This window comes from Macrobrachium rosenbergii, chromosome 6, assembly GCF_040412425.1.
Source record: "Macrobrachium rosenbergii isolate ZJJX-2024 chromosome 6, ASM4041242v1, whole genome shotgun sequence".
In the NCBI taxonomy this organism is placed as follows: domain Eukaryota; kingdom Metazoa; phylum Arthropoda; class Malacostraca; order Decapoda; family Palaemonidae; genus Macrobrachium; species Macrobrachium rosenbergii.
The window spans coordinates 60,701,512-60,714,011 of NC_089746.1; the positions used below are offsets into that span (position 1 = coordinate 60,701,512).

The window sequence follows — 12,500 nt, forward strand, 5'->3', positions numbered from 1 at the left end:
TGAAAGTTTCATGGGCTGCAGCTGAGATGTTTCATGAGCCGTGGCTGAGAGTTTCATACAGCATTATACACTGTACAGCAAACTCGATTGCGTCAAAGAGAATTTGGCTCATTTTTTACTTGTTTTATTTTCCCTGACCGTGGTACTTTTCTTATCGTTATCGGCTAACCAGAGAAAACGTACTAAAAAAACTTCATTTTTAAACAGTTCACTATAAAAAGTATTCTTAGCTATCTATCGGCACACACACACACACAAACACACACACACAATATATATATATATATATATATATATATACAACACACATATATACAATATATATATATATATATATATATATATATATATATATATATATATATATATATATATATATATATATGGTAATATTGGCAGTATCACATTCTCTTTAATCGTCTATCTGCGTATTTATCCGCAATACGCCTACAACTTTTATAAAGTTGAATCTACGTCCCTCCAGACGATCAACTGTTATATGCAAAAGTCAGCATAGCGCCAAAAATTTTATCGGTTTCGGTGCAATGTGAAGGGGTCTTGTAAAATCTGGCGCCAAAAAGCTCAAACTTTGAGCGAAGTTCACGCCATCATTCTTGAATGCCATTCACAGGACGGACGTCATTTGAACACTGTCATTCCTGAGAATCACAGTTCGGACAATATTTGAAGACTGTCATTCCTGAGAACACAATCAACTCCTGTGCACGGTTGGCTTAAATGAACTCGGGATGGTCAGGGAGAAAGCGAGTGTTGCCATAATGCTGGCATTTTCTTGAAGTGCAAGTTGCCGCAGATGGTGGATAAAAGACTGACAAATCTTTATACACATATCAAAAAAATGCCGCATTAAAGTCTTGCTGCCGCTATTTTCAGCAAAGCGTTGCCATCTCGGCGATGAAGTATACTCTATGGAGAATGTGAGAGCACTGACTCGATTGGCAATCAAGGATTCAAGAGTCCCGACAACAGACGATCAGTTTTTCACTCACTCCATAAGCTCCGCCAACAAGAATGATGTGCGTGAATGACGGATAATTATATATGGTGAAATTCATCATTCACGGTTTTCGTAACTGGCATTCCATCATTCCGCTGTTCACAAGGTCAATCAGAGAGGCATAACTTTTTTTTTTTTATCTTTTATTGGAAAAATACATTAATTCAGTTTTACAGTTCAGAAGCAATGGCGTCCCGAATGATCTCCTTTGGTGGCTGTCTGAGTGACGTATTGCCAGTGCGACTGCGCATGCGCAGCATCAGCACATCACCCAGTATCAAGTCAGCATCCAGAGAGGACGGCCGTCCGCTGGTACGATCTCTGGGACATTCGGTTACCACAAATTCTTAGGAAGGGAGTTCATAATTGAATTTATGTCTCTACAGGAGCTTAAGTCATAAGAATACAGAATAGACAGAAAAAGGGAGAAAGACGTCACATATGGATAAAAAAAATGAAGAGAAGATTCTCTACAGACGACAGAGGGGATGATTAAGAAGGTAAGCTCCTCCTGTACAAGTTCCTATAAATGATTAAAAAAAAAAATTCAGAGAAACTGTTCAGCATATAATGAAGTATACGAGTCAACTCACCTGTTTATTTTTTTAGGCTAAATTATGTTTTTTACAGGATCTAGAAACTTATGCCTACCTGAGCACCATAGACCTGTGCCTCCATTTTGATGGCGGTATGCGAGAGGAGACAAGTGAAACAGCTGTAGGTAATTTTCTCTTTGCAGAAACAGCAGTAGGCAATTTTCTTCTTTGCATTCGAAATTTGTTTTTCTTGGAAAATGAACTATCATAGTAAACGTATAAATTACAACACAGACTAAAGGTAGTAAGTTCTAATAGGTAAACTGATTCCAGTGGTAATAAAATAAAAGTAGTGATAAGTCAAACTGCTTAAATTGTAGGCCTACGCCATATCACAGGTAATCACTGAGCGTTTAAAACAACATTTCCTGTTTCTCAGTCAAAATAAAGTTATCTACAAAACCGCCATTCCAAATGACTGTTAAGTCATGAAATGCTAGGCCTATGTCATGAAATGCTGGTCCTATGGAATTCATTAATCTTGTCAGGGAACTTTACCCTCATTGTTGAAACAGTAACAATGGCAGACCTTAACTAATATGACATGTATGTTTATCAGATTAAGGTTCTTTGCAACATCCCTTTCGACCTCTTGCTACAACCCCTTTCATTACTTTTCCTGTACCTCCTCCGACCATATTCTCATTTTTCCGTCTTACTTTCCACCCTCTCCTAACAATTGTTTCATTGGGCAGCTGCGAGGTTTTCCTCCTGTTACAGCTTTAAGACCTCCTTTACTCGCCGTCTCCTTTTCAGCGCTGAGTGACCTTATAGATCCCAGCTCTTGACCTTTGGCTTAAATTTTATATTCCAATTCCTAACGGAGGAAAGTAAAAATGTTGAGGTAAGAAAACGAGAGAGAAAAATCAATGCTTAGAGAGAGAGAGAGAATAACAGAGTGCAAACAGAAAGGAGAATACCAAACGGATGGAGAGAGGAGAGAAATGACCGCGTTCCCATTGTTCTAAAGCATGATAATATAGGACTAGGCCTTGATTTTTTCTAATATTGATTGTTATTTTCATATAAAAAGTGTAACTAAATAACATACCTTGTCCTTTAGTAAGTTAACGCCCATCGGAAAGTTCGTAAGATTTTCAGTTAGGCCTAGGAATTCCGTATCTTTATTACTGTTAGCTGGTTTTATATACAATCGAAATGCGCTCCTAAAAAGATTTTTGAACTTAATTTTGAACTAATATACATAAATTTTCAGTATGCATAAACTTTTGTGCGTTTACCACGATGGAAGACAGTATGCACCCTTGTAGGTAGGCCTATGTTGATTTTGCCTCACACTAGCTTTACCGACTCTTAATCCAATCAGTGCAATCAAAATATTAGGCCGATACTCGAAGTCAAAGTCCGACGGTAATTGTAAGTTTTTTTTTATATAAATTACTGAATGTGAGAAAAGGCAGGAACGTAATTCTAAAACCTTTAAAAATGAGGTAATCCTATTATCATTGGAGAAACATAAATCATGAGGCTTTGAATTTTAAATCGTACCTTGATTAAGGTAACCTATCATAACTTTTCTGTTATCAAATAGGATAATTTATGCATCAGTTTTCTTTTTAAATCGTCCTACAACAATTTATATACCGATATACACATGGTCTCCATAAAATACAGCCCAGCGTCGTTAGTTGTGAGTTCCCTAGAACTCTCTCGCCTAATTTTGAAGAGCTGCTTCGGCTTTACCTCCCCGTCGAGTGGGCTATAGGCCTAGCACTGTATTCATATGACATGATTTGTACTTAATTTCATAAAGCAAACAATACAAGGTAGTTTATTATTGAGATCAACAATATGAAAGAAAGACAGTGGTATTTGTGGCATTTTGTGAGTTCAGACAAGCAATCGTGTCTTTTTTTTTTTTTTTTTTTTTCACCGTTCCAGGTACGACTTTTACATCACCAAGAAATATTCTATAAAGAAAAATACTCAATTGAAACATTTATGTTAGACGTTGATGATATGAACAGGATGTAACATGTACAAGAGATCGTAACAAACCCATACAGTGACTCGAGCAAGATATAATAAGATAAGGTGAGTTACGAAGAGGTTGTTTTTTCAACTCCAGCGCATAACGTCACATGGAGAGAGAGTGATACCTTCCCCTTTGCATGTGGCCAACGGCTTGGTGGGAGTTTTCACGAATTTGTGACAATTCTTGAGGTATTTGGAATTTAACACGTTACTGCCTTGCTGATATGTGCTATTTATGGATGCAGTAGCATGTAGGATGTTGGAAGGGAAAAGGTTAGCTTTTACTGTCTCCATGAAGATCCCGAAATGTGTAGGAAGTGGGTGAACATCTGCAGAAGTGACCATATAAACACCAAAAACGCGAGTGTGTTCGGTTCACTTTCAACAAATCGATTATGCAAGAAACCTCAGGCATAAATTGCTTAACTACTGTCGTGGATATGCAAAGAAATTGATGGATGACGCCATACCGAACCAATGTTTACCTTTATATGATAGTGTTACTGTTGACTCTAGTTTGATTTAGTCTACTTGTTACGTATAAAATTGTCGATAAATATATTAACTATAGGCTTATATGAATACTTCCATCAATTAGAGTACATAAACATATCTGCCGTTCGATTCCTAATGCAATTAAACCATATTTAAGAGTGATAAAATTGAAATTAGGCCTAGACCTATGTTTAGTTAAGTATAACTGCAAAGGGGATGCACTAGACAACACAAGAGAGAGAGACACACACACACGAACATTTTATTGAAATTGTTTTCAGTTGCATGAAATGGGCGTTTTATTTGTTGGCCAAAGGAAGGGGACATTTATTTTCGAGAGATGGAGAGAGAGAGAGAGACTGAGACGAGATCGTTTTGCATAAGTGAATGAACGATGGGTTTATAAGGATAATTCTAGTTATTAAAGAGCATATACAGTATGTAATATCTTTCATTCGATTCCTAATGCAAATAAACCACGTTCACTGGTTAAGAGTGACAAAATTGGAATTAGGCCTAGACCTATGTTTGATGAGAATAAATGCAAAGATAAAATGCTAGTCAACACGAAAGCGAGAGAGAGAGCAAGATTTTATTAGAATTGTTTTCATGTGTATGAAATAGCCAGTTATTTGTTTGGTAAAGGAAGGGGAAGATTATGAGAGAGAGATTTTCTTGCATATAAATAAGCCTACTTTGATCAGGAGGTTAGGAAGATGAAAATGATATTTAATTATATATACAGTATATACATATATATGTGTGTGTGTAATATATATATAGAGAGAGAGGGGGGGAACTTCTCCAATTTTTTTTCATTCATATGAATATGCCTTTTGCAATTTTTATTATAAGGAATGTCAAAATTACAAAATAGACACTATATATATATATATATATATATATATATATATATATATATATATATATATATATATATATATATATATATATATATATATATATATATATATATACTGTATAAATACTGTACACTACACACGTATATATATATATATATATATATATATATATATATATATATATATATATATATATATATATATATATATATATATATATATATATATATATATATAGCCTTTCTGCATATCTCATAAACGATATCTCACGAAACGCCCCCTACCTGTAACCGATGAGATTGAGAATGCGGAAGCTGTCATAGGAAACTAATGGGAGGAGAACCAGAATCTTGTAGAAAATGAGTCTTAAAATTATTTGGGAGTATTCACAGCACATAAATTTAGGAATAAGTATCCATCTTCAGGTTCAGCTGATATAGATGGAACAATTGAAGACTGGATCTCATATGTGAAGAGAAAGATATTATATAGATCTTCTGTACAATTTCAAAAGGATCTGCAACATATGGAAGCATTATTCAGAACTTTCCATGGAGAAACGTTGGAACCGGGAGTCATGGCAATGTCCAGTCTTCTCGATATTTTCAAGGACCAAAACTATTGATGTTCCGGAGGATATAATTAGTTATTTTTTTAGATGTAGAATTTATTTTAAAATGAAAATGTTCAACTCAAAAGGGAAAACAACCATTGCAAAGCCAAGGTAATAAAAACAAGAAAAAATAATGCAGTAATTCCTGAAAAACATTTGACAGAATTAAGGCAGTAATACGGGAGTGTTAAATGAATCATAAGTAAAGTTTATATCATTTTCTTAAGTGCCTTCCTTTTGGTTTCCATTTCCAATGTTCAGTTTGTATTTTATATGCAAGTTTATGGAGAAAAAATTGTAATATTAACAAAAACAGTGCAGTAAACTCAAAGAGGTGCAAGTCAGTCTTATAAACGCTCAGCATTTTAAGTGCTTCGCGTGACGTCACTGACCACAGCCATCCTCTCGGCAGCAAGCCCGGTAACTAACGTTAACTTTTTAATGTCTTGGACTCGAGTCTGTAGTACTGTGTCCTCCCATCCCCTTCCCTCTTCCATCCCCTTCCCCCCTCCCCGTCTCTCCCTCCCTCCTCCCATCACCCTCTTCCCCTCCATCCCTGTTACCTATTACATAAGTTGACTGTTATTTAATGCTTACAATAATTGCTATTAAAAAGTACTGCGCAATCAAGTCTTTTGCCATACAGCAGTTTCATATGGGGATAAGGTCCCGATATACATTACAATAATTGCAACGAGCGTCGATATCGCACGTTTCTTTGAGTATGCATGGGGCTATCGCCCTGCCGAAAATGGTTGGAGCTTGGTGATCGGACGATTTTACCAGAAACCTGGTAACGCCTGGTTCAGGCTACTAATTCACTTTCGATATCTCCAGGTTGTGATGTGGTGCGGTTTATCCAGCAATAATCTTCAGCAGCTTAGCCTAATTATACTCGAAAAGTTAAAGAAGACAGACGAGTGAGCCGCTACAGATTCAGTTATAAAAAAGATCAACAGCTTCAGGGTAGCTTACCGCAAGGAACTGAAAAAAAAAAGTCGAAGCGTCGAAGAAGTCAGGACCTGCCACTGAAAACATACAAACCCCACACCATGTACTACCATTTAATAATGGATTTCATAAGGGACCAAGAATGACGAGGCCTTCGTTCTCCAGCTCAAGCCATACATGAGGTTAGTGAGGCGTTATTTACACTTTACATTTTTTTTTCAAATTACACGCAAATATAATAAAAATAAAACATAATCAGTCCTAGTCTTAATAAACCCAAGGATTTTACGTGCAGTAATATGAGAATTTTAGGTCTAAAGCTTCATTAAAAATTGCCATCTGCATACAGACTATCTTAATTTATGATACTGAAACTGGAATGTTTGTTTGTTTGCTTGCTTGCTATGCAATGCACGCTGGAGCACAAGGTAAAGTGTTAATTTAGCTGTGTCCTCCCCATCCCCTTCCCTCATCCATCCCTCCTACTCCTTCCTCTCTCCCCTTCTCTTTTCCCTCCCCTCCCCCTTCCCCTTGCCGAATCCCCTCCCCTCCCTCGTAAACAAGGCTGGTGCTCCCCCTGCAGACTCCCCTCTTTGCAACTAATGTGGTATTATTAAGGAACGTTTACATCTTTCTGTGCTGATTGTTGCCAGAGAGTTTCAAATCGTTCGTTTAATCATTTCATTATAAGTTCCCGTACTTAATCAATATATATATTGCAAAATATTACTTAACATATATAATGCAAAAAAATACTTTAATAATAAACAAGCCCTTGTGAGTTACTACAAATAAATCTAAGAACCAATATTAAGGAATAATTGTAAATGTATACGAACAACCAGAGGAGGCGGGCCGCGGGTATCTTGACATCTGGTTCTGCCGAAAATGAGTTTCCATCCCTTTTAGGGCCTCCATACACACAGCAAACATTGGCTTTGATTTCGCTTAAATTCTGATATTATTAATAATATATATATATATATATATATATATATATATATATATATATATATATATATATATATATATATATATGTGTGTGTGTGTGTGTATTCCCTAGATCAGAGTAGATCATTAAAATGGCGTGGTTGACTTCGATTTTGGTCGTATCAGAATTAAAATGAAATTAAAGCAAATGTTCGCTGTTTGTGTATGGGCGACACTAAAGGGATGGAAGCACATTTTCACAGAATCCAATGTCAAAATACCTGCGCCCGCCTCCTCTGGTTGTTCGTATACATTTACCATTGTTTCTTACCGGTACTTAGCGTTATTTGTAGTAACTCAGAAGGACGTATTTATTATTAAAGTAATTTTTTTTTGCATTATTTTATATGTTTGATTGCGTGGTTTAAATGTCAATAAGGACCCTACTTTGAATTCAAGGCTTTAGTCTACAGTCGAATAAGATGAAATTCAGCCAATCAGCGGTCGACATCATCATCAACGTTGCCACGACAGAATGGCTATTGAAGAAAAATGTTTTGATGGCAGATCAGCTGACATAGATTTTTTTTTTTCCTCGTGTCACTGTAATACTTGCCAAGTCTGTTTCATCTTTATATGATAACGGACAGATGACAACTAGGAGTTTAGTGCATAAAAAAAAAAAAATATATAAATAAAGAGGAGTCATGTGATGGGAAATAATGTAGGCTAAAAAATTTTGGACTCAAAGTATTACGTATAAAAAGTTGATCGTCTAGGGAGCACTTAAAACTTATTAATCTCATTCCAGCGACATTATGTTTATGATATGAAATGCAGTATCAAAAATTTTCCAGGGCCAATTTCCTAAAGAGTATATAGTTTATTAGGTTTTACTTACAATTCACTGGTTTATTTACTTTTCATTGGTTTATTTTCTTCCATATAACCTAATTCAGAGTTATTCTGAGCCAAAGTGACACGTTTCAGGAAATTTTTATAAACGCTAATTAAAATGTTTCCAATCATCAGTATAATCGACCTTTTGTAAGAGATGTCTGATATATTTTCTTAGTAGCATATTATTGCACTGCCTAGTACGAACTGTATAGCATATTGGAAGGTTTACTTAATTTTCCTTTAGTAACACTAAGATGGCAACATTTCAACAACTTCCACGCATTGGGCTTAAGGGCCATAATCTATTCGTTCACTGCAAGCATACTTTGTTCCCGTTTGTACGTATGAGGAAATGTAAAATTAGAACGGCTGAAAACGCATTTAATGAGGACTGAAGCTCAAGAGCTTTGGTTTGTTGTGTGCGTTTTTCTACAAGTACTTTTGTTCCTTCTTAGTACTTTGCTATTAGCTTATGTGTTTCGAAGTTCGGAGTTATATAATATGAAAATACGAGCCAGTTACAGAGCGCTACCCTCCCGATCCCCTACCTAACTCCCCACCCCCGGCAGGAGAAGAGTGGCTGTCTCCCCACCCTCCCATTCCCATACCTACCTCGCCCCCACTTGGGGCAGACAAACCGGTTTGCAGGGTGTGAGTGGCTGTGTCACGTTTCCCCTACTGTGTCACCTTCGGGAGGACAAACAAGATCCACTCGGATTTTATTATTGTAGAAGATACTACAAATATGAATTTCAGATAGAATGCGAAAAGAATATTCCAAATTGTGTATAAGTATATATTTTAAATACATAATGGGAAGACGTGGCTGAGCACTGCCTGAAACAGGGTAATGATTGAAGAACTCTTGCGGTCAAGTTCACTTGTGTAGACTGTAAGCGTTCTGGAAGAATCAGACGATGCAATACAGAATTAATAAAAGCATAAACTGCCTTTACTTTACGTACTACTACGTAAATATCACGTACATATATCACGCGTGAAAAGTGGATGCACACATTTTTCAAAGGATTGGCTTACACACATTCACTATGTTTATTTTTTTGGCGCCAGTGTTCTCGAGACTGGTTCAGTATTATATAAAAGAGCATGAAAAATAAATTAAGTAGGATGGCTTATTGATGAGCAAATTTTCAATGAAAAACTCGCAGATCTTTTTATCAAGAAATCTCGTGTGTTGATTCCCTGCCAGTTCTTAAGTTTCACTTGTCGTAGAGTGTTTGTGTGCTATATGAACGGACTATTTTTAAAGAATATTACTTGCACGTTTTTTAGACTAAGAATATTTTAAAATAATAAATGGAAGAATCACGTAAGAGAAATAATTTAGAAAATGAGGGTGGCCGCTACTTGTTGTTCAGGGATGACGAACTAACGGAGAAGAAATCCAGGTGAGATTTCCTTTTATTTTTTTATTAAAAAAAAACTAAACTTTCTAACTTTTGAAAGTTTCCAAATACTTCTGTTGCTGCATGTATTGGAGTTTTATGATCATCGCTCAAAGTTTTTTTTTATTTAATTTTTTTTAAACAGGCCAGTAGTGAAAACATCGAGCTGAATTTTGATAAAAATATTAGTTTGGCAATTTTCATTTACGCATCTTTTAGTGAATGGTTAACTGAATGTCAAATAGGTAATTGCTGGTTCGGTGAATGTTCAATCACCTCAGTGTATTCCTTGTCTTATTTTTATGTTGATTGTTTATGATATGCTAATTTCTGTCGTTTTTAGTTAGTATGGATTCTATTTTGCATTATACAATAGTTTCTGGCTCGCGCCATATATAATTGATATTATGTATTTACAACGACCAGTTTCAATACACTCTTCTACTAAAAAAAAATGGTTTTTAAGAAATTCGTCAATAACTGCTGTAAAGAAATTCGTGAATTGATTAAGCGATACAGAGTAGTTTAAAGAAGATTCAATACTATGAAAGTTCATATTTTGACCAAAGATCATTGGTTCCTACAAACAACTGGCTGACGAATGCGGAAATAAGAAACTTTGCATTAATCAATAACGAACTCTTCTATTATCTGAAAATACACCATTCACCTCAGTCAGTGATATCATCAACAGCACGTTGACCCAAATTTTTTGGGGACGCTCACATACGTACATTTTTCCAGTATGCAAATAATATGAAACCCTTCCCATTAAAAAAAAATAAACGTATCTGTGGGGAAATGCTTCTGTGCTGCCATTTGCGCTCATAAATTTCATTGCAGTATTACGACAAGTAACAAATAGGGGTGCAGTTTGGGAACCATAAATTCCGCGTGTTTTTTTCGGCTAAGACTTATGCTTATGGACTCCACTGAGTCATGAGGTAATCAGGCTTACGGCTGGTGACTTATAAACGCTGGGAGAAGTTTTCTAACAAAAACACATTTGTTATTTCACTGACAAGGTTATGTATGTTTTTCTTCTTTCAAGGAAATGATGAAAGGTCAGGATGACGTTTGCGAATTTCCTCTTAGGGAGAAAGGAGTGATTTTCTTGTCCATTTTTCATTTGAGGACGTTCGCGTAAATGGGTCGGTTACGGAATTTTTTTATGTAGATTTAATTTTGGCTATGAAATTGTTTTTACCTTCTCATGCACTTAATTTTGTCGTGAAAAGTATGATGATTATTCTTAGAAAGTATTGAACACCGATGTGGAGTATATGTATATATGTATATATATATGCATATATACTGTATATATGTATATAAATATACATACATTACATACATACACATGCATAAATAAATATATATATATACACAGTATATACACATACATATACATATACATGAATTCGAGTCTTACTCCGATCCTGTATAGTCTTAATTTTTTCATTGAAATATATTACATATTCAAAATCCTTGATAACTTTTATAGTCAACCCTTGTGACTTTCATGTCTTCGACTGACGTTAATTGTAGTTCAGATAGTAAGTTATACGCAATTTCTAATTTTCTTCCCAAATAATCATTATTATCAATGTAAAAATATAACCTCTCTCTCTCTCTCTCTCTCTCTCTCTCTCTCTCTCTCTCTCTCTCTCTCTCTCTCTCTATATATATATATATATATATATATATATATATATATATATATATATATATATATATATATATAGTATATATATATATATATATATATATATATATATATATATATATATATATATATATTATATATATATATATATATATATATATATATATATTTATATATATATATATATATATATATATATATATATATATGTATATATATTATATATAATATATATATATATATAGAGAGAGAGCGAATATACTTATACATTGCTAATATTGATTAATTGAGAAGAAAATAAAAAAATTGCGTATAACTTACAATCTAAACTACAATTAACATCAGCCGAAGATATGAAAGTCACAAGGGATTGAATATAAAAGTTATCACGGTTTTTGCATATGTAATGTATTACAATGAAAAAACGAAGACTGTATAGGATCAGAGTAAGTCTCGAATTCATGTACATGTATGTGTAACAAGAAGACGTTTCAGAAAGAGAAAAATGTGAAGTAGCTTCCACAGCTGAAGTAAATGTTGCGGGAAAAAGGTCATTGAGTTATTGTCTTTCATCTTGCAAAACAAGTGTTTTCACCTATTTCCATGTCTCTTCAGTTTTACTCTCTCTCTCTCTCTCTCTCTCTCTCTCTCTCTCTCTCTCTCTCTCTCTCTCTCTCTCTCTCCAAATGTCCTGAATTATGTTACCGGAGCGAAAAATCGCTTGCCCAAGTTTTTCCCTTTAACTGGAAATCTTTCTGTTGCATTCAGTGTAATGCGGAAATTACTGGACAGTCATTTCTGAATAAAATATGATTATCCTTTGCTTATCAAAAAAAATTTCGAGTAATGAAGTTTATGATTTTTATTTGCTGCCAGCGTTTTCACGTTGAATACAATTCATCATTTTTATTTTACTCCGTGAACTAGTGTTTGATGCTGTACGTAAAAATTATATGAACATAGAATAGTCTCTCTCTGTGAATACCAAGGACCTCCTGTTGCAGAAAATTATGAGAGTCCCTACGGCTTTCCTTGAAATGGTAATTTTTTTTTTCATATATCTTCAAAGA

At 34.8% G+C, this 12,500-nt stretch overlaps 1 long non-coding RNA gene across 1 annotated transcript in view; it reads left to right on the forward strand.

Moving 5' to 3' along the window:
• The first annotated feature begins 1,310 nt into the window (after positions 1-1,310).
• LOC136839793 (uncharacterized) overlaps positions 1,311-12,500 on the forward strand; it is a 157,692-nt gene continuing 146,502 nt past the window's right edge. The window contains exons 1-2 of the long non-coding RNA XR_010853467.1: positions 1,311-1,518; positions 6,418-6,713. This is a non-coding gene — a long non-coding RNA (uncharacterized lncRNA). The remainder of the gene's footprint in view (positions 1,519-6,417; positions 6,714-12,500) is intronic.